Here is a 23,702-nt window from a genome sequence, read left to right as displayed (position 1 = left end):
AACTCCAGTGGCTTCCTGTCACCTGCAGGATCAAATGCAAAATCCTTCAAGGATCTTAATGACCAAGCCCCCTCCTGCCTTTCCAGTCTTACACCTGGTGGTGGTGGTTGTCCTTTGTTCTTGAAGAGGGCCAAAATGACGTCACTATGCCGGAGTCAAGTTACAGCGTGGCTAGCTGTGGCTGACCAAATCAATACGAGCTTGGAAGGCTCTACCACAGGTCAGGCACAAATAGTCCCTGTGAACAATTGGGGTGGATTCTCCCAATCTGCATATCTCGCATTTCTCTTGAGCTACTGCAATTCTGCTTTGTTCATAGAGCACAGCGCCTTCTCTGATGAGGGCACGCCATGCTGTGCGGTCCTGTGCCAGTGTCTCCCACGTCACACAATCAGTTCCAAAGTTCTTAAGAGAGACCTTGAGAGTGTCCTTGTATCGTTTCTTCTGACCACCATGTGACCGCTTGCCCTGTGTAAGATCTCCATGAAATAGTCTTTGTGGTGTGCAAACGTTTTACATTCAGACAACGTGGCCAGCCTATCAGTGTTGCACTCTGTTCAGTAGAGTTTGAGTGCTTGGCAGTTCGGCTCAAGAAAGGACCTCAGTGTCTGGTATCTCATCCTGCCAGGTGATCTTCAGAATCTTCCCGAGACAGTTCAAAAGGAAGCCATTCAGTTTCCTGGCATGGAGCTTCGTATACTGTCCGGGTTTCACAGGCATAAAACAATGAGGTCAGCACAACGGCTCTGTAGACCTTCAGACCAGCAGTCAGTCTCATACCTCTTCTCTCCCACACTTTCCTTCGGAGCCTCCCCAACACTGAGCTGGCTCTGGCGATGTGTGTGTATCAACCTCGTTATCATTGTGTACATCTCTGGAAAGTACACTGCCAAGGTAAGTGAACTTACCCATAGCATTCAAAACTTCTCCATTTACTGTAACTGATAGTTCCACATATGGATGGTGTGGTATAGATGGTACACGTTACGCCCCCCATGAGCTCTGTGGTCTAGTGAACTCTGGTCTTGCCATCCCTAGAACAAGATACTCCATTTCCCTGTGCCCTGCATTTTCCCTGGGTGTCTGCAGCACCTGGAATTAGGGAAGAATCATGGCATACTGATGATATTCCATTATATTAATGTACCGTAATTTGTTTAGCCAGCCTCTGATATATAGGCAAAAAGAATGACTCTAAATACACCAAAATGTCTTATTGCAGCACTTTTTGTGGGTGGAAAGAGGTGGAAATACAGTAGATGCCCATTGATAGGGGATCACTTCTTAATCCAGTAGAGATGGGAAGGATTAAAAAGACAGTAATAGACACTTTCGATTACTTGAAAATGAGAAGATTCTGCTGGAACAAATTAATGCAACTAAAAAGGGAGTCTTCACTAAATATCCCGGGTAAGGGTATTATTTCCAAAATAGGCAACTAAGCAGCCATTCCTCAGTAATTAAGTGATCAAAGGAAATCAGTTAACAATACTTAAAAGAAGAGCAAGCTAGTAACAACTATGAAAAGACTTTTTTCAGGCCTCTGATAATAAGAGAAATGCAAATCAACACCATCCAGAGGTTTCAATTCAAACCTAGCAAATTGGCAGAGACCACAGGTGGCAGTGGAGGAGATGTAGCATTCTGGAGACACATGCGGTGATGGTGGAGCTGGAAATGGGCTCATCCTTTCTGGGAAAGCAATTTGGAATTCTGCTAAGAGTGACTCAAATGTCTGTGCTTTTTGACTTAGCCACACTATTTATAGTAGCAAAGAGCTGGAAACCAAGTAGATACAAAGATGGGGGGGAAAATGAATGTTCCAGAGCCTGGGAAAATACAGGAACATATAACAATTAGATTACAAATGGATTATGTTAACAGATCTGCAGAATCAAAATTTATTGGAACAATTTCAAGTGAAGTTGGTAGATATAAATCAACATGAATCATCGCCATTCTGTTTATTTTGAACAAAATGCAACAGGAAGAGAAAAAGAAAGTCCAAAATAAGTAGAGAATGTATGAAATACTTGGACATCTGGTTTACCAAGATACAGAAGCTATGTGAATGACAATAGCATATATGCAGCAGTTTACATATGTCAAGTCATTCAATTTTACCACAACCCTATGAGGTTGGTGCTTTATCACCCCATTTTACAGATGAGAAAATGAAGGCATGGAGAGATTATGTGTCTTGCCCAGGATCATGCAACTAATAAGTTTATGAATCATAATTTGAACTCACGTTTTCTTGATTCTCAACTCCTGCACTCTTGTCTTTTGATTCACTTAGCTACCTAATTATATATTGTTTTATGTTTTAAATGTATGTGACTATAAGTACAAAACATTCCTCATATGAGCAAATATTGATGGCAACTTTTTGTTGTGGCAAAGAACTGGAAACTGAGGGAGTACTTGCCTATTGGGGATTGGCTGGACAAATTATTGTATGTGAATGTAATGGAATCTTATGAATGAGGAAAGGGAAATCAGAAAATTCCGAAAACTTTTATGAACTGATGCAGAGTGACAGCAGCAGAACCATGAGGAAAATTTATGCAATAATGTTATTTAAAAAATAACTCAGAAAGACTTAAGAACTCAGATTATTCATTGACCAACCATGATACCACAGGACTGATGATGAAACCTACTGCCTTCCTCTTGACAAAGAAGTTATGGAGTCAAGATGCTGCATGATACACATGTTTTTTAGAAACAATCAATGTGGGAATTTGTTATGAGAGTTTCATTCGTCGTCCCCCCCTGCCCTCATGGATGGAAAGAGGTAAGAAAGAAAGTAGATTTTTTTCATTGAAAAATTTTTCAATTAAAAAATAGGTATACTAATGTACTGTTGGGTGAGTCCAACAGTATGTTGGGACTGTGGATTATTAGTCCGACCATTTTGTAAAGCAAGTCAGAATTATGCTAAGTGATTCAAAGTCCTGTCCCTTTAGATGTGGAAATCCCACTGCTAAGCATATATCCTGAAGAGGTAGTAGTGGAAGAGTTATGGAACTTGGGACATACAGATACGTTGATAGTGGAGCCTTAAACTGGTCGATGCACCAGAATGTTGTTCTAGCTTTTTGTAGCTGCAAAAAACCAGACGCTCTGTGTCCTTAAAAGACGGTCAGTATATTCTTTGTCCTCCTCCATCCGTTTCTTCAGAATTGCTCCCATTTCCCCTCAGCATTGGAATTGCTTCCCTTTGTGTCCCCAGAATTTCTTTCTTAGCAGTTTCCCATGCCCTCCTGGATAAGCTTCCCCTGTAGAATTTTAGTCTATTAGATCCTACCTGACCCTCCTCTGAGCCCTTTGAATCTACTTTTCCCTAATTGGAAGGAGGGTGGGGTAGTGCATCTCAAGCTCTGCCTGACTTTCTTATCTTTCATTAAAAGCCCTAGGAGAGGATGGTCACCCAATGTTTGCATCATCTCTAGCCTAGCAAGCAGTTTCTTCTTGTTAGTAATCATTGGATTCAGAACAGAATCTCCCCGTGTTGCTTCTACTTTGAAGACTGAAATGATCACTAAGGTGAGTCAGAAAGTTATTAGTCACCCTGCTTTCAGGAGAGATAGCTCAGCGCCGTCTCTGGATAACTGAAGTCTTCCATCACCACCTGGGCCAAGCTTGGTCTGGGGCTGACTGCACCCTCTGTTAGGGTTTCCATGCGTCCTGCTATCTCTGGCCTCTCTTTGTAACCAGCATGCTTTGGTCTAGTCTGCACTGGCTTAGGCCGTGGCACCAGAGGTATGCTTCCCCACTGAGGCTCCTGGTATGGTGGTGAAGGTGATGGAGAACACATCTGGGAGGTGGGCAGACCTTCCCTGAGCTAGATGGAAATGGTCCTGGAGCAACCCCTCACTCTCCTGTCCTCACAGAAAGGAGGTGACTGTGGAAACCATGGACCTCAGGCCAAGGCCCCTTCCTACTGTCCCAGCCTCTTTGTCCATGACTCCCCTGCCTGTAGTTTGGGGTCCAGCTCAGCAGGCCGCCTTGCTGGTCCTCACACAGGAGACTTTTGTCTGCCTTCTCCTTGCCTTTGCCTTGGTGTCCCCCCCAGCCTAGATGCCCTATCTCTTACCTTTGACTCTTATGACTCCTTCTTTCCCTCGGGGCTCTTTTCATCACCCCCTTCTCCTGGAGTCCTGATCCTGATGGTAATGTCCTTCCTCCAGAACCTCCTTTCTTTTGCCTGGGTTCAGTCCTTGTTTCTGTACACATTGCTTCTCCCAGTAGAATTTAATGTCCCTCAGGTAGGGATTGTTTGTCTCTCTTCATATCTCCAGCATGTAGATCAGTACCTAGTCCCAGGTGGGCACTTAATAAATGCTGATTGATTGACTGATTGGGTTGGAAAAGTGGACTCTGTCCATTAGAGGAGAGAGGAAAACATCCCTGAGGGAAGGCTGGTTTTGGGGGGAGGGAGCAAGATGTTCAACTACTCTTACAATTTCCCTTTTCTTTGCTCCCTATTCCTCCCCCCTCCTTATGTAATTGTTTTCATTCTGAGCTCATTTGGCCATCTGGCCACTGGTCCCCTTGGGCCTGTTTATACCGGTCTTAGCCTCTCTCAGTGAAGCCTCTGATAGCATGAACTGTTCTGGCTGCCATATTACTCTGTTGATGCATTTTGACCATGTACTGATCCACAAGAATCCCTAGGAGTTTCTCACAGGAACTGTTGTATATTCATGCTTCCCCAATGAGCCATGTGAAGCTCATTTTTTGAACTCAAGTATAGGCTTTTCTAATTATCCTCACTAAATTTGACCTCATAGAATTTAACCCATTGTTTGTTGAAATCTTTTAGGATCTTTCTGGTGTGTTTGCTATACCTCCCTCAATGTACACCAGCTGAGTATTTAAAGTGCATTCTTGCTACACATACCTCAACATAAAATGGTAAAAATGTTGAGTAGCACGTGACCAAGAGCACATTCTTTGAATATTCTCCTAGAACCTTCAACCAGCCAATCAGTAAGCATTTATTTAGCTCATACTCTGGCCCCGGCACTGTGTTAAGTACTGGCAACACAAAGACAAAAGGAAAATAATGCCTGCCCTCCAGGAGCTTACATTCATCCTTAAGAGAAAACCTTCCCTTTAAACAAACAGACCCACTAATGAGTACTTTGGGATTCTAGGCATTGGAACATTTTAAAAATATACCTAACCAAACAGCTCATTGGTAGACTAACAATCCTGGAACAGGCTTGAGTAGATGCAATCAGTTGAACAGGTGGTGTTGGCATTTGCCCAGATAGGAGGGAAGGCTAGCGCTTCCTCAAGTCCAATGGGGAGGAGACATGTTATGGTAAAGGGAAGGAAGGTGGTTGAGTTCAAAGGGAGCCTATGGCAGCAGCCCAGTTTTCAGTGGAGTAGAAGCAAACTATGTGCTCAGGGCATGTTGCAGTGGGAATTTGGGCTCCTGGGTGGTGAAAGGAGGTTGGGAAAGATGCTGTGGAGCATGTGATCTGGAAGCCAAGGATGCCACTGTGGGATACCAGGAGCAGTGAAAGGCGGCAGCCCACCAAGGCAGAACCCAGTCTTACAGTTCCTTAAAGAACTTATGGCGGCCAAGGCCGTGCAGGAGTGTGACTTCTTGTGTGCATCTGACATGGTAGAAGGGTGGGGGGATGGGGGAGTCTAGGGTGCTGATGAGGACTGTGCCTTGTTTTGCCTCCCGCAGCCCAGCTTCTCAAGACTGCCTTTTCCCAGACCGGGGCTCGATGAAGGAATGACTTCCAGGCTGCTCCCAGCCAGCCTCCAGGTGAGTTAAGTTGTCCTCAGGTGCAGCACCAGCTCATTTCCCTTCTCTTATCCATATCCTATCTACAGGTCTAGGTCTCAGAGATTCTCCCTTAGCGTATTTTGGCTATTCTGATCGATGGGATGTACAGTCCATGAACTCTCAGACTCGTGACGCCATCTTGTGCCTGCAAAGCTGACTTTTTGAACCCATGCGTAATACTTTACATTTAGCACTATTTCATCATCTTAGATTCCGCCCAGGGCTCTAGCCTGTCAAACTGGTTTTGAATCTTGGTTCTGAAATCCAGTGTTCTGGCTGTGGCACAAGTGTGATTTTCATAAGACTCACTTTGGGAGGTGATTGGTAGGTATGAATTTGACCAATAAAGTGAAATTGTCTCTATGATACTGAGGCTAATACAAAGTGAGGTCTTGAAGTGCTCTTTGTAATCACTGCTTCCCTTTGTATGTATTCACTAGCCCTCTCGGGAATGATCCATTAGAAAAGCCTCCTGGATTGAAGTCAAGCTAATTAACGCATGGCTTGCGGACTGTTTTTATTCCTTTTGGGGGGGGTAGGGGAATAGAGGGAGCAAACTGGAACATTTTGCTCCTCTATTCCTATAATTCTTCCTCCTTAATTTTTCTTTCTTGATGTCTCTTGCTTTTTACATCATCATAGTTTTCCCCAGGAACCCTCTCCCCTATCCTCACACAGAGGCATCCCGTATAATACATATTTTTTAAGGACCAAAAAATGAAAAAGAAAAGACGAGGATCAAATCAGCCCACCTGATCACTATGTTGAAGAAATCTAAAAACGTGCCATGTGTAACACCTGCGGCCCTCCTGTCTCCTCATCTCTCCTCATTTAAGTCATGCTTATCTTTGTAATTTTGTTATATTCACTTTTAATTTGTGTGTGTGTGTGTGTGTGCAGTTGTTTGTTCGGTTTACATTGTCATAATGATTTTGTATGTTGTCTCCTTGGCTCTGCTGATTTTACTCCACCTCAGTTCATGTCAATCTTCCCACACTTCTCTGTATTCATCATAGTGAAAAGGTCTAGAGGTTTTGGGGTGCTCTGAGGTGCACAGAGGCACCCCAAGATCGTGGCGCCAAGCCCTGCCTGAAAGAATTCAACTCAAATCTTCTTCCAGCCAGAGAAAAAGTTTATTAGAGATAAAACATATAGGCCAGACTCCCAAAGAACCCGAACATTAGTAACACCCATAGGGACGAGTGGGTGTGAGAAATTCTCAGCATCTGAATAGGGGCCAGGGTGGATCTTTTATACACTCACTTTGGGTAACTTTGGGTGGCCAGAGGAAGGGGGCGGGTGGTTGGGAAAAGGGTCTAGGTGAGAATTCCGTTTGGAAGGTCTGAGAGATTGAATAAACAATGGGAATAGATAATGAAGGGAGCTGGAAGGAGGAAGTTTGAAGGGCATATGAATAAGATCCAAAGGTGGGCCAGGGCTTTCAAAGGGAGAGAAGGGGAGTAGAAAAGGAACCTAAAAGTTTAAGGGTGTTCCTAGATAAACGGGAGCCACATTCTTTTTAGGGCTAGGGGCAAAGGTGCATCTGAATAAGATCAAAAGGCCGGGCTAAGGCTTTGGAAGGGAGATAAGGGGAGTCTATAAGGAATCTAAAAGTTTAAGGGTGTTCTTCATAGACAAACCGAGCCAGATTCTTTTTAGGGCTAGGGAGGAAGGTGCATCTGAATAAGATCAAAGGTAAGGCTAAAGTTTTCAAAGGGAAATAAGGAGCTGGGGTCTGCAGAGCCAGATTCCCTTTGGGGCAAGGGTTGAAGATCTTGACTTGGGCCGAAACCCATCAACAGGAGCCATTTCTTACGGAAGAGTAGTATTCCGTGACATTCATGTACCACAATTTGTTTGGCCATCCCTCGATCTCTAGGCATCTATTTTGTTTCCAGTTCTTTGCCATCTCAGAAAGTGCTACTAAAAATATTTTGGATTGTATATCAGTGGCTTCCTTGGGCCATCAGCTCAGTCGGGATAGCTTGGGTTCAAAGGGTTTGGACATTTTACTCACTTTATTTGCATCATTCCAAATTGCTTTCCACAATGGTTGTACCACTTCACAGTTCCACCAACAATGTATTAGTGAGCCTCTCTTCCCACAACCCTCCAGCATTTCTTGTTGTGCTTGCCAATTTGCAGGGTGTGATGGGAACCCTCAGCGTTGTTTTGATTTGTGTTTGTCTTATTATTAATGACTTAAAGTCTTCTCCCTTTTTAAAAAAATACCTCTTTTATTTTCCTTTTTGGAGGCAGCATTTTATCTCCCCCTGCACCCCACCCACTCACCCACGCTTGGCCTCAACTTTTCTCAGTCTTTGAAAGATCTGTGACGGGGCTCAGCCGTCCCATCAGTGCCCAAGGATGGAATTCATCCTCGGGGGCAACTGGCTGCTCTTAGTGTCTCTCTGCTTGTCTTGGGCATCTCTTGCCCATTAGTTCTCCTGTATCACTAGTGCCAAGGTTATTCTCCCTGTAGAAGAACAGATGGACTTGTCATTGTTCTGGATCCTTAGCAGCAGGTCACACTTCCTCTTGGACCAGACCCCTCGAGTGGTCCCTTGCTTCTGGCACCAGCCCCAGTTCATTAGCATGGCTAACATTGTTCTGCAGTGTCTTGCCACACTCTTATTATATTCATCCTTCATCCCGTGCCCCGCTCTGTACGTGCCTTTCTTTAGTTTCAGTTGGTTTATGAATTCCTTTCCCATCAACGTCTCTTTCTCCGTACCATTTCTGCTAGTCTTTCTCAAGCCATCAAACATTTTTCAGTGCTTACTATGTGCCAAGTACCGTGCTAAGTGCTGGGGTTATAAATACCAGGAAAAACAAAGTCTCCGCCCTTGACGAAGTCAGCTCATGTAAGGGGGTTTGAAAACTGGGGTGGGATGGGGGAAGTCTGGGGCAGTGGAAAGGTCAGGATAGTGAAGCATGGCCGTTTGGGGTCCTCAGCATTGCCTGGCACATCATGGTAAGTGCTTTAGAAGTATGGCTGACTTCTTCCTCATTGGGATCGCTTCCTCTAGTAGCTTCAGAGTTTCATTCCTGACTTCCTGGTCTCCAATTGGCTGATTTCCCCTTCAGAATTTTAGACCTGGGGATCCTGCTTAGCCTTTCTGTGAATGCTTTGAAGTCTGCTTTCCCCTCCAGTCAATGGGGAATAACAGACTGATTAGCTTTCCTCTCTTCTATCCAAGACTCCGGGAGGGAGTGATTATTTCCACCCTGCTGCTCACCATCCCCCCCCCAGCCCCGCCATGTTCCCACCGTTTCCACCTTAACAGCCAGTTCCAGAACCTGTTAGTAAGAATCAGATCCAAGACGGGATTTCCTTTTGTTGAGTCTTCACCCAATGCTTCCTCCCTTTGTTTCTTGAATTTCCTCACATGAGTTTACTTTCTTTTTGCATTTTTATTCACATCTTTTGTTTCCACATTGTCGGAATGTTCTAATATGCAGTGATCTGCCTCCGTTCTGTGTCCTTTGAGTAAGGTAAACCCTCCCAGCGACTCTGAGAGATTTCTGCCCTTCAGGTCCCAGCGATGCTCGTGAAGTCCATCTTGACTCTTTCTGGGAGGACTGCACTAGGGCACTAGCTTGTGGACTGCAGAGGCCGTGGGTTTTCCTCTTGCCTCCTTCCCTGGATTTGATCTCCTGAAGGGTTCTGGATGTCTTCAGTGCTGCTGTTCCTCCTCTCTCTCATCCTTTCTAAGTTAGGGCTCCCTTGGGTTTGTATGCCTTTGTAGAGATGCGTCTCTGGCCGGGAGTCTGGCATCTTCAATGTTGGAAGCCATCATCCAGAAATCTAGGTCTCATCTTCAGACACCATCTACTTCATCAGCTGGACACTTTCCAAACTAATTTTTGTCTTCTCTCTCCTTTGCTCTCAATGGGCAGGAGTGAGGAAACAGCACCTGTCTCCTCAGGTTCTTTCTAGTGACTTTGCCATCTTCTGCAGTCATGGGTAGGTTCCTTCTGGTAGGAAGGAATATCTTTGGTGCAAAAATGGAGAGCTGTCATCCCCTCATACAAGTCTTAGGACGTTATGATTTCTTTGACGGAAAGACAACAGACCTCAATATTTTCATTAGGATGAAAAATAACTACTTGGCTCTCACTGTGCAAAGTGATGTGGACTTCCATTTCCTTTTCCCCACTACTCTTCTCTTTCTCTGAGATTAATGCAATTTGATAGCCCCGCTATATTTTCTTTCTTTTCAACTGAGATAATATCTGTACAAAACCTCGCAAAATGCTTGGCACATAGTAGGTGCTTAATAAATATTATTCCCCTTTTCTCTGGTTACCTCCAGCTTACTCTGTGTTAGTTACAAGAATGAACCCTAAAATCTGAAATAGTGGGGGCAGTTAGGTGGTGCAGTGGATAGAGCGCTGGCTCTGGATTCAGGAGGACCTGAGTTCAAATCCAGTCTCAGACCAGACAGTTGATACTTACTAACTGTGTTACCCTGGGCAAGTCACTTAACCCCCAATTGCCTCACCTGAAAAAAAAATCTGAAATAGTTTTAGGAAGTTATCAGGTCATTTGGTAGAGGAGAGTGACCCAGAAAGAGAGTGGGTCATCTCTCATCTAGACTGCGGGAGGTTTCTGTCATGTATGAGATTTAGACAAGGGTCTCCACAGACAAACTGTGAGTGTGCACTTAAGCAGCTTTGCAGAGAGAGAAACTTCAAAGCAAGGTAGATTCAGATGGCTATCAGTAAATAGAAACATTCAGTAAAATCTGGGTGAAACCAAAATGCAAAGGGAACCCAAAACACAAGCTTGAGTATGCCTAAAATAAGACCTGGGTGAGAGGACCCCAGACATAAATATTTTGGGTGCGTCCAGTACCTGTGGAACCCAGAACTCCTTTTAGCCATCTCTGGCATTCCTGGAGAGTTAATGAGGTCAGAGCGACATACAGAGTTCAAACACTCTCTTAGTTACAAAAAGTTAGGTTTAAACGGTATAATAAGTTTCCCAAATAATACCATAAAGCATTTTCAATATATACATACATATATTTATATATACACACATATATGTATGTGTGTATATGTGTGTGTATATAATACATATATATGTATATATATACACACATATGTATTTCACAGTTCTTTCGCATGTTTAGATTAAGCTCCTTGAGATCAAAGACCCAGAGTTCCACAGTGCTGAGCACATAGCGGGCACTTAATAAATGCGTGTTTACTTGATTTTCAAATGAACCTCTAGTTTTACTAACCATCTCATTTATCATTTGTGTTTACTCTGTTTTTCATTCTTTCCCTATCTCTTCTGTTACCTTCTTCTTTTCTTTCTCCTTGAACTCTCAAATCCTTACCTCTAAATTCACCTTCATAATTTCCTTTTTGTTCATGTCCTTCTCTCCTCTCTTGTTCCTTCTCCCACAGCCTTCTCTGCCGGAAGTCAATAGTCTAGAAGGAGGCAAAACCCATAGTGTTTGGGAACTCCTGTCAGACAACCCCTGGGCCTCCAGTGGATATTGGGAGAGATGGTCCAGGTTCTTTTCCCTGGTGGAAGATGATGTGTCTAGGCCTGCATTCTGAGATAGCTGCCCGGGCCCAAGCGTTGATCGGAGCTGTGTTTGATGTTTCAGCACCCGGTGACATTCAGGGATGGGTCTGTGGACTTCACCTGGGAGGAGTGGAGGCACCTGAGCCTGGCCTAGAGGGACCTGTACAGAGACGTGATGCTGGAGAACTATGAGAACCTGGTGTCTGTGGGTAAGGACGGCCGCCCTGTGACTCCCCCTCTGACGACTGGGATGTCTTTGCAGCCTCCCATCGTACCATCTGGGGATCTAAAGAGCGTCTGCATTTTTTACTTAGTTTATAGGAATGTTCAAGAATACCTCTGAGGGAGGGGAAGGGGAGGAGAGAGGACCCACAATCCATTACCGCCCGTGGATTAGATATTTCAGTTCCCTGAACCCAACTGAAAGCTCTTTGCTTTGTACAAGGGGAAATCCTGTGGAGTTTTTTCATGCTGGCCTTGGGGCTGCAACCTCCCTCCCCCTTTTTCTCAAGTCAAAGATTCTTGATAAATTCTCAGCACAGATAGCTAAACACATGACAAGACCTGATTTCCTTTAAATGCCCGAGTCCGGTGGGGAACCTGCTCTCACACTGGGACAGGATAAAACACAGGCTGTCCCTTAAACGTTCTTCCTGCCATCTTCTCAACCTGGTTCCGTATCTTCTTTTCCTTGAAGGAAGACGATGTGTCTGGGCCTGCATCCCAAGGTGGCTGCCTGGGACTGAGTCTAAGTGTTTCCCCTTTCCACCCCCAGGAGCAGGGTTTCCAGTTGCCAAACCCAATGTGATCTCTCAGTTGGAGAGAGGAAAAGCACTACGTAGGCCCATGGCAGAAGTGCCAAGAAACACCTGCCCAGGTGAGTGAGCGGCAAGCAGCTAGTCGCTCGGGTGGCTGCACCTCTGATATCAGAGAGCAAGTTCACCTTGAAACCCTGAGGCATTGGGAGAAGCTGGGGCTGTAGCTGAGCAAATCACTTTACTGATTTCTGTATCTCCCTCATGGAAATGTTCAGAAGGTCAGGTGTGTATCTAACTCTCTGTGCCCAGATTTCCTCTCCTCTTTCACAAACCCCAGGAGGGTGTGGTTACTTTCCTCCAAGCACCCCACTGTTTCCAGGCCCCAATCAGTTTCCTGGGGAGGGAGAATCCAGTCCTAAATAGAATCTCCCCTCTTTCCTTGTATCCCCTTTTTAGGGATAGAAAGTCAAGCCGTAATCAGCTTCTAATTGACATCACCCATCACTAATGCATGCTGGGTGCCTCTGTGCCAGGCTTCTGACCTGTTTAAGACTGAGGAGCATTTATGCAGCCCTTTAAGGTTTGCCATGTACCTTTCTCTCATTTGAAAAAGATGGAGGGAAGTTAAGGTGTTTGTACACAGAATTAGACCGAGTTCCCCACGTGGGGCAAGTGTGTCTCCAAGCGAGCATGGGGCTGGAAGAGTGTCAGAGTTACCAAGCTATGTAGTAGGCAAGGATAGCCCTCCAGCTGCAGGTGGAGGGAGCAGCTGCTGATGAACAAAAGAGGAACACGGTAACCTGTGCTGGTCCATACGAAGTCACAACTGGCAGGGAATGGCCAGGGATACCTGTGCCCGTCGGAGCATTTCATACTGGAATGCAAAGAATCAAAGAATCAATGTTTGAAAATTACTATGTGACGTTTGTCATCAATATGCAGATGGTAGCATTCGGTCAAGGATGGTATTTGGGTCTTACCAGAGAAGGAGAAATAATGAAAGGAAACCATGTGAAGAGCCACAGGCCAGCAGCATGCTTCCTCCCAAACCACTGGAGGTGGCTGTGTACACAGAACCATCCCTTCATGGTCTCACAGAAGTCTCCTGATCTGCACAGGGTGTGCTCACCAATGCCGCCATGTCTGTTAAGTGATGGTGGCAGATCCATGAGTCCAAATGAACTGATGCAGCCAGGAAAAGACAAGGCCAAGCACTGTCTACTGGATGCTTACCTCTGTATGCAACTGAATTCTTCATGGTGGTCTTTCATCCAAATGGCTAATTTTAGAAAAAAACCAGCAAATGTGCCTATACCCCCCCCCCTTCTCTTTTTAAAAAATTTTTATTTTTTCTCAGTTACATGAGGAAAAAACAATTTTTAACATTCTTTTTAAAATTTTGAGTTCCAGATTCTTACCTCCCTCCCCTCCCCCTTCCTCAGATAGTAAGTAATCTGCTATAAGTTATACAGATGCAATCATATAAAACATTTCTGTATTAATCATTTTGTAGAAGATAACTCAGACAGAGGTATGAATATACACGAATATACCTTCTTAATATACAGTGCTCCCCTTCACTCCCCTTTACTTCTGTTGTTTTTTTCATATATTACAATTTTTTTCAGACATTCAGCAGTCAAAGGATATCTACCTTATTTATTTCCAGTGTGTGGTTACCAGTGGTAGTGCTGCTATGAATATTCTGTTATGTTGAGGACCTTGTTTGAGTCATTGAGCTCATTGGGATATATGGCTCCACAATCAGATCTCTTAATCCAAGGAGAATCAACAGTTTACTGAGTTTTCTTGTGGAATTCCAAAGTATTTTCCAGATTAGTTGGACCAGTTTATACCTTTGCCAAAAATCCATTGGTGTGGCTGTGTTCCCAGAGTCTCTTTAACATATACCAAATAGAAAAGCAAAGGATTTGTGAGCTGAATGGAAATACAGAACTTGAAATCTTGAAAATTAGAAGAGAAATTGATGAAGTACAAACCAAAAAGACTATAGAAATGGTCAAATTAAAAGCTAGTTCTCTGAAAAAAATGACAAAAATGATAAACCGTTAGCCAACCTGATTTTTTTAAAAGAGGAGAAAAAAACCAAATCAACAAATTGACCAAAGTGAAATCACAACAAAACCAGAATAAAAAGATTTGTCAGACTCTACCATGCACAATTATATGCCAAAAAATCTGAGAACACATGAGAAATATTACCTTCAGTAATATAAAATACCCAAACTAATGGGATGCCAGATATAATCTTACATAATTAGTCTTAGAAAAGGAAATAGTACTCAGAATAAGAAATAGCTGTAATGGACCCACCAAAGGGAAAAAACCTCCTTGTCCTGATGGATTCCCAGGAGAGTTCAATCAAACTTTGAAAATGTAAATTCTTCTCAAGAGCTGAGATAGAAAGAACTCTGTCACACTCCTTTTATGAGACAAATAGAATTCTCACGCCAAAGTCAGGGAAGGATTATGCAAATAAGAGAACTAATGACCAATATCATGAATGACTACCAATTCTAAATTTTGAAACAAAATACTGTAAAACAACCTGCATCAAATTTATCCAAGAAATCATTCATTATGACTAAGTTGGATTTATACCATGGATGATTTATCATTAAGGATGCAGTCAGCCTAATGAATTATATTAAAAATAAAGACATCCAAAACTGATTATTATCAATAGCTACCAAATAATATTATTAATAGCTAGCATTTATATATTACTTTAAGGTTTGTGAAGCGCTTTGAAAATATCTCATTGCATCCTTATAAAAACCCTGGGAAAGTGTTATTCTCATCCTTATTTTACAGATGAAGAAACTGAGTGGAAAAAGTTAAGTGACCCAGGGTTCCACAGCTAGTAAGTACTGAATTTGAGCTCAGGTTGTCTTTCTTCAGGTCTGACTGCATTGCCTCAGACCTGTCTTTGACAGAGTGCAGCACTCATTTATGCTAAATCTCTAACAAAGTATAGGCATAAGTGGGATCTTTATTTCATATAATAAATAATAAAAAAGAATTAAAAGTATATTTCTGAATCCTAAAGCAAACATGCAGTGGGGATACTCTAAAAGCTTTCACAATACACAATAAAGCAAGGATGCCCATTCTCATTATTATTTACAAAGTTCTAGAACTGTTAGCACCAACAGTAAAACTAACAATGTTTTTTGAGGGTTAGGACCTTTCTTTTTTCTTTTTTTAATTTAATATTTTTTTCCCTGAATTACATTAAAAATAATTTTTAACATTCATTTTAAAAAACTTTTGAATTCCAAATTTTCTTCCTTCCTCTCTTCGTCTCCTCCCCTCCTCATTGAGAAGGCAAGTGATTTGATATAGGTTATACATGTGCAGTCATGCAGAACATTTCCACGTTAGTCATGTTGTGAAAGAAAACACAGACTAAAAAGAAAAAGAAAGTAAAGAAAAAGTATGCTTCGATCTGCACTCAGACACCATCAGTTCTTTCTCTGGGGATGGATAGCATTTTTCATCAGAAGTCCTTCAGAGTTGTCTTGAATCATTGTATTGCTGAGAATAGCTATGTCATTCATAGTTGATCATCATAGAATACTGCCATTACTGTATGCAGTGGTCTCCTGGTTCTGCTCATTTCACTTTGCATCAGTTCATATAAGCCCAGGTTTTTCTGACAGCATCCTGCTTGTCCTTTCTTACAGCACAGTAGTATACCGTCACAATCATACAGCAATTTGTTCAGCCATTCCCCAATTGATGGACATCTCCTCATTTTCCAATTCTTTGCCACCACTAAAAGAGCTGCCATAAATATTTTTGTATATATAGGTCCTTTTCCCTTTTGTTTTTTATCTCTTTGGAATGTAGACCTAGTAGTGGTATGGCTTGGTCAAAGAGTATGCATAATTTTATAAAAACCAACAGTTTTTAAAAATAATTTTCATAGATATCTTTTCATGGTAACTAAATTTTCCCTGTATCCCTCTCTCTCCTCCCAGAGCCATGCTATGTAACAAAGTTTTTTTTAAAGAAAAAAAAAAACAGCAAAACTGATTAATATCTAAAAAATAAAATCCCAACCCTGTATGTAATATTCCTGGTGGATCCCCCCCCACCCGACTCTGTTGCTCATTTTTGGGCCTATGCTTTTCTGTAATTTTACAATAATCACAGTAGCTTGTTTTGTGCTTATTCTGTCCCTTTACATTGTTGTGGGTGTGTATATTTTCATGGCTCTGATTACTTCACTCTGCATCAATTCATGTAAGTCTTTTCCACATTTTTCCAAATAAAATTTTTTTAAAGATTTGAAAAAAAAAATCCATAAAATCGATCAATATATTGAAAAAACCTGACAGTTGATGAAATGCCTCACACCCATGAACTCCCAACATCTGCAAAGGAATAGAGGAGGCTATATTCTCATATCTTTCCTTTGGGCCCATCCTTATTCTTTGTCATTTCACAAAACTCATTTTTAATTTTTTTGTGGTGATTCTTCCATTGAGATGGTTGTTTTAGTCATTGTATATATTGGTTTCCTGGTTCTCCTTACTTCACTTTATACCACTTCATAAAAGTCTTTGCATTCATCTCTGTATTCATCGTATTTGTGGTAGCACAATAGCACAATAATTAGAATTACACAATAGTTCCATTTCACAATAAGCACAATAATTCCATTACATTCATATTTGACAGGCTTGTTGAGTCATTCCTCCATCAATGGATGTCTATTTTATTTCCAGTTCTTTGCTGTTACCAAAAAAAAATGCCACTATAAATAATATGTTGTACTTGGGACCTTTTTATATGTGACCTTGAGGATTTATGTCCACTAATATAGTCTTGGTGAAAGGTTATAAATGTTTTAGTCACTTAGTTTGCTTATCTCCAAATGGCTTTCCAAAATGATTGCAACAATTCGCAACTCCTCCAGAATGGACAGTTCCCATCTTTTGTGATCTTTGTCAATTTGCAGGGTGCAAAGTGAAACTTAAGAGTTGTTTCAGTTTGCATTTCTCTCAGTGATTTGGAACATTCTTTCGTTACATTTTTAAGTAATTCTTTTGAGAATTTCTTGTTCTCAAAAGACTGTCATATATTATTGATATCTTTTTTCAAAATCATAGATATTTATGATATCCTATGATATTCTCATATCCCTTTACCACTTTTTGTGGGGGGTTGGAATGGATTTTGGTCTTACAGATCTGCATTAGTTGTCTCATCTTAGCTACCAAAGAAATCTCTTCATAATTTTTGTCTTTTTTTTTTTTCACCAAACAGGTATCTTTACTACTTCTTGTTTTTTAAGTCTTCAGAAATGGAGAGATTTACTTCATCAGTTATTTTTCCATGATAGTTCTATTTATTTACCCTTCTTGTATTTCTGTGATTTGGGATATTTGCAATTCCCGCAATCTGTTCACTTCAGGTTTTTTCTTCTTGTTGTTTTTAATAGGAATGTTTCAGATACTCGTTTATTGAACATAGATCTTTTCATTGATATTTAAGGTCGGGGATGTCATTTTGGGTTGCATCCTGAGCTTCTTTGCTTTTCAGAAGATATTATTCCATTTCCATTAACTGTTTCCTTTCTACTTCACAACCGCATCTGTGCCTTTTGTGCAAAAATGTAAGTCATCAAAATTGTCCATTTTACCTTTTTCTTTTAAATTTTTTTCAGTTATTTTTTTCTCTTTCTTTCTCCAAAACCCTTTCAACAAATTCCTATATTCGCCATGTCCAAAAATGTGTGTCTTGTGAATCTAGAGTCCACTCATCCCTTCTCTGTCAGGAGATGGGGCGACTGCTTCCTCCTCGGTCTTCTGGAATCACGATTACATACCTACGAGTGGTATTACTGGGACCAAGGGTATGTCTGTATAGTTCTTGAACTTCATGGGCAGACTTCCAAATTGTTTTTCAGAATGACTTTGTCAGTTCACAGCTCTTGTAACATTTGTCATTTTCCTTTTCCCTCTACTTTCCTAATCTGATGAATGTGAGCACAACTCTCGGCGCTTGGGAGCATTTTTTTCATATGGCCATTGGTAGCTTGAATTTCTTCCCTTGAGAACTACCTCCTCTACTCATTTTACCCATTGGGGAATAGTTCTTATTCCTATAAATGTAAATCAGTTCATTGAAGTATTTTCTTAAGATGTGATTTTTATATTTAAGTCATATGCATATTTATTTGGAGCTTCTCTTGGTACATGGTATGAGATGTACTATAAATTTCTTCATGCTGTCTGCCTCCTGATTGGGAGATGATGGAATGATGGAGAATTAAGCCATACATTATTGGGGGGGATGCCGAGGGGATTTGTTTTGCTTAACTATGCATGTTTGCTAGAAGGCAGTTTTTTGTTTTTTTACTGCAGGGCAAGGGGGCAGAAGTGGAGAGGGAGACACAGGATAGGGTTTCCAAAAGAGAAAGTTAAAAAGAAGAAACTCATTTGAAGCATTTTTTTAAATGCTAAGAAGAAAACAAGAAAGTCTGGAAAGACTCACAAACAATCAAGATGGCTTTGATAGTTACATGTAGAATTTACATCATATTTAAAACAAAAAGCAAGCTGTACCTAAGAGAGATTTGAAATTTGCTGTAGAATCCTCTTTTTCTGTTCTAGGTATACCCATTTCACTAATTTGGTATTTACATTCACAATAAAAAACAACAGAGGGAAATCCCTTCCCTCCTCCCTTAACTTCTGGAGTTCTGAATGTAAATAAGTTGATGTTCAATAAATGCTTGAAGCCTTAAAGTGTAAAAGAGAACTCTGACTTTGGGGACACCCTGTCCATGTTGTGTGGATCACTTCTTCCCCGCTCTTCATATCGATTCTCCAGCCCATTTTTTAACATTTTTAAAACATTTAAAACGTTTAGACATTTTTAAACATTTGACATTTAAATACTTTTAAACATCTCTGCTCTTCCTTCTGGATTCCTTGGAATGATCCTTTCAGCTCCCACTGTCCCTCACTATTCATGGACAATTCTGTTCATGGGCGTGGGGCATTTCATCAGCTGTCAGGTTTTTTCAATATATTGATCAATTCTATGGATTTTTTTTCAAATCTTTAAAAAAAATTTATTTGGAAAAATGTGGAAAAGACTTAACATGAATTGATGCAGAGTGAAGTAATCAGAGCCATAAAAATATACACAATTACAACAATGTAAATGGACAGAATAAGCACAAAACAATCAACTGTGAATATTGTAAAATTACAGAAAAGCATAGGACCAAAAATGAGCAACAGAGTCGGGTGGGGGGATCCACCAAGAATATTACATATAGGGTTGGGATTTTATTTTTTAGCTATTAATCAGTTTTGCTGATTTTTTTAATAGTATTCTTCTACCTAGTGCAAGTGAATGTCTTGTTAAAAGGAAAAATCTTTGTTCAGGCCTCGCCCTGAATTAATAAGGCGAAATCAGTAACATTAAGACAAAAAGAGTTTTATTGTAGAACACCAAGGCGGCAGTGTTGGAGTACAGCCCAGTCTGATTTCAGACTTTGAGCTGATTTTATAGACAGCAGTAAAAAACTTCTATATGCGGGGAAGACAATCCTGATTGATGCATGTTTCCATGTGGAGATGAAAGGGCTGCTACAGCTCTTCCCTAAGTATTTTGATTGGTACATGTAATTATGAAGAGATGGAAGTAGTGAGCATACACACTTCCATCTCATGCAAGCTATTTGCCATGTACTCAGAGTTTTAAAAAATGGAATCAGAATGACTCAGGGCAAGTGACTGATTTTAAACAGGCATCTTCTCGATGGAATAATATATAGAATTTAGTATGCAGCAAAGAGAAAGACTTAACACATATTTCTTTCTTTCAGATTCACTTAGACAGGAAATTACGTATGAAACAAGGGACTCCACTCTGATGCCTGGCATTTGCCTGAAAACATTGGCCAATGGAAGACTACTGAAGGATAACCCCTTCTATTCCAAGTTTAGAAAATTCAGTGAACAGGAAATTGGGTTAGAGAAACAAGAAGGCAACCAGGAGAGACACTCCCAACAAGTGTTAGTCACTCACCAAAATGCATTTGAGAAGGAGAAGGTCACTGAATGTAATACATTTGTGAGTCATGGTAGTCTGACTCCAGTCTTTTTTCCACATTGGAAAGCTTCCCCCAAGAAACATTTACATAAATATAAAACCTATGGAAAGCATTTAAGACACTTTTTGGACAGAATTCATTGTAATCCAATCTCATGGAAGAAGCTTTGTAAATAAAACAAATGCACAAAACCCTTCAGTTTTCATTCAGACCTTATTAAATATCACAGAATAGATGATGAAAGAAAACTATATGAACATAATGAGTGTGGAAAAGGCTTTGACAAAAAATCTAATCTTTCTGGACATTTGAGAATTCCTGTAGAAAAACCTTATAAATGCAAAGCATTTGGAAAAGCTTTTGGTTATTGGCAAAATTTTAAGGAATTCTGGAAAGCACAAGGAGAAAAACCCTTTAAATGTAATGAATGTGGGAAAGTCTTTAGCCTGAGGGGAATTCTAATTAGGCATCAGACAACTCATACTGGAGAGAAACCCTTTGAATGTACTGAATGTGGGAGAGCTTTCAGTCAGAAACGACACCTTATCAGCCATCAGAGAACTCACACTGGAGAGAAACCTTTCAAATGTGCAGAGGACCCTCTTCAGATATCAGAGCACTCACATTCGAGTTGAGTCCATTAATTGTAGTGTATGTGGGAAAATTTTTAGGAGAGAAGGACATCTGATTAGACATCAGAGAATTCATAGTGATGTCAAGTCCCTTAAATGTAGTGAATGTGGGAAAATTTTCACAGGGAAGGACTACCTAATTAGACATCAGAGAATTCATATGGGACTGAAGCCATTTGAATGTAATGAATGTGGAAAAACTTTCAGTCTGAAGGCACATTTTATTAGATATCAGAGAGCTCGTATGGTAGTGAAACCATTTGAATGTAATGAATGTGGGAAAGCCCTCAGCCGGGAGGAATACCTAATTAGCCATCACAGCATTCATAGTAGAGTGAAGCCTTTTCCTTGCAACAACTGTGGAAGAGCCTTTGGCTTGCAGGGTCAACTTACTAGCCATCAGAGAACCCATAGTGCAGTAAAACCCTTTCCATGCAACGAATGTGGGAAAGCCTTCAGGGAGAAACAAACCCTTATTAGACATCAGAGAAGACACACTGGAGTGAAGCCATTTGAATGTAATGAATGTGGAAAAGCCTTCAGTGTGAAGCATACATTTACTTCACATCTGAGAATTCATACTGGAGCAAGACCATTTAAATGTAATGAATATGGGAAAACCTTTGCTTGGAAGGAAGTCCTTGTTAGCCATCAGCAAATTCATAGTGGAGTGAAGCCTTTTCAGTGCAATGACTGTGGGAAATCCTTTCATCACAAGAGACACCTTGAAAGTCATCAGAGCACTCATACTGAAGTGAAGCTGTTTAAAAGTAGTGATTGTGGGAAAGCCTTCAGCCAGAGTGATCGCCTTATTAGACATCAGACAATTCATTCTGGAGTGAAACCCTTTGAGTGTAGTGAATGTGGGAAAGCCTTCACTCAGAAAAATTACCTTAAAAAACATTAGGGAATTCACAGTGGAGTGAAACCTTTTGAATGTAATAAATGTAGGAAAGCTTTTAGGCTGAAGGCACACCTTAAAATTCATCAGAGAACTCATATACTGGAGTGAAGCCATTTTAATGAATTAATGGGGGAGAAAAAGCATTTCTCTAGCATTAATCATTTCCTGATCTTTTTATAAAGCAACTGAACCTATGATTCTGAGACTTCAGCTAGTAAGCTTGCCTGAGTTTATGCATTTTGTTTCCGTCAATCAATTTTCCTTATTGAGGCCATCCTGATTTGAATGGGGTTTAAGCATCTGCATGATGGTAGACTGTGAGAAATGACATAAGCCAAAGGGCCTTGTGAACCCAAGATTTGTTAGCTGGAAACCATTCTGTTGGACAACTTGGCAGAAGTTGTAGTTCACAGTATGCAGGAGGGAGCATCTAAGTGCTCCCTGCATGTTAGCAAGGAACCAATATCTCCATGATGCCCAGACTATTTAAATTAGACATACCCAACCAGGAACTACAAATGTTAACAAGTTAAAGCATAAGGTATAATGAGAAAATCATTTCTGTGTGTATAGCATGATTGCTGGTATCCATTCTGACCAAGGTATAGATGTAGAGAACAGACTATTTCTGGAGTACTGTTTTGGACAGGAATCACCCTTAGGGAAATCTGACCTCTGGTTCCTCTGTTGGGGACCCTAAGGCATAAGTGTGAGACTTACAGGAGCCAGCTTGTGCATTTTTTTTAGTGTGAGCATGGAATAATACTGAAACTCGCTGTGGGCTTTTTATCATATGTCACTAATGTCTGTGGGAGCCATGCTTAGCGATGATCTCTTGGTACAGAGTCTTAAAATATAGAAGAGGCATAGTAATTCATAAAAGTATATCATCTGAGAGACTCATTGAAATACAACTACTGTCTATCATCTTAACTCAGAAAAGTTTTGATCAACAGAATTGATAATCTAGATGGTATAGGTACAAACCTGTTTTTAGGTAGTGAACTTTTCTGCCTAAAAGACTAGCAGTGGAGAACCCTAGGGAACAGAGGACATGTGTAATAAGCCAGGGACTGACAGTGAGTGAGCTTGGGTGACGTGCAAGATCATTAGGGGGACTCTAATATAAGATTTCTAGCAATTCTGACTATCAGTCCTAGCTTTCTACAGGCCAAGCCATTGGAAAGTTAACATGGAAGACACAGAGCAGGGCCACAAGGCATTGTAGTGCAGTGGGATTCATTCAGGGTTTGTGTTCTGAGGGTCTGGGCTCCAGCCTATATTTGGCTACTTGGTTCTTATGTGACCTTGGATAAGTTGTTTGACCTCTCAGAAATTCAGTTTTGTTATCTGTAAAAATTGAGGGGTTTGGGTTACAGGGCCTTCAAGAGCATCCTAGCTCTGTAATCCTGTGGGTATAAACTTAGCAGCAACACATGGCCTCTCTGTGCTGTACATTCACTCTCTGCATTTCTATATCCTATTATAAAGTCCTCCCTACAACAGCTCATCATGGTGTAGTGTTGAGTCAACATTGCTCAAGGCCAGCAGCACTTAATATTTTGTGTCATGGGCCACTTTGGCAGTCTGGTGAAGCTTATTGACTCCTCAGAACAATATCTTTAAAAACATAAGATACATAGAAATAGAAAGAAAGCCAATTACATTAGAGTACTATCATTAAACCAATTTTTAAAAACAACCCTTGGTTAATAAACCCTGTTTAGGGTTATGCCAGTGGAGCACTACCTATGAAAGGTTCTACCATGGTAGAAAGGCTTTGACAGCAGTCCAACAAACAGCCCTCATCACTTGTCTGAATCCATACTTTTTACCAATTGATGAATTCTTTTGCTTTGGGAATATATAAGCAAAAAAAAAAAAATAGAAAAGGGCTGTCCTGCAGTCCTAGGACAGGGTATGTCAAGAGTCTTACAGGTATTAGAGTATGCATGAATA

At 41.1% G+C, this 23,702-nt stretch overlaps 1 long non-coding RNA gene across 1 annotated transcript; it reads left to right on the top strand.

Moving 5' to 3' along the window:
* The first annotated feature begins 512 nt into the window (after window positions 1-512).
* On the top strand, window positions 513-20,398 carry LOC114028044. The gene is made up of 7 exons (XR_003567323.1): window positions 513-894; window positions 2,645-2,797; window positions 3,414-3,549; window positions 5,708-5,788; window positions 11,434-11,560; window positions 12,127-12,228; window positions 19,980-20,398. It is a non-coding gene; the product is annotated as an uncharacterized LOC114028044 (long non-coding RNA).
* The last annotated feature ends 3,304 nt before the right edge of the window (window positions 20,399-23,702 follow it).

This window comes from Vombatus ursinus, unplaced genomic scaffold (assembly GCF_900497805.2).
Source record: "Vombatus ursinus unplaced genomic scaffold, bare-nosed wombat genome assembly UNPS02014868.1, whole genome shotgun sequence".
In the NCBI taxonomy this organism is placed as follows: domain Eukaryota; kingdom Metazoa; phylum Chordata; class Mammalia; order Diprotodontia; family Vombatidae; genus Vombatus; species Vombatus ursinus.
Note: the sequence above shows the minus strand (reverse complement) of the source record. Positions and strands in the feature narration are given on the sequence as shown.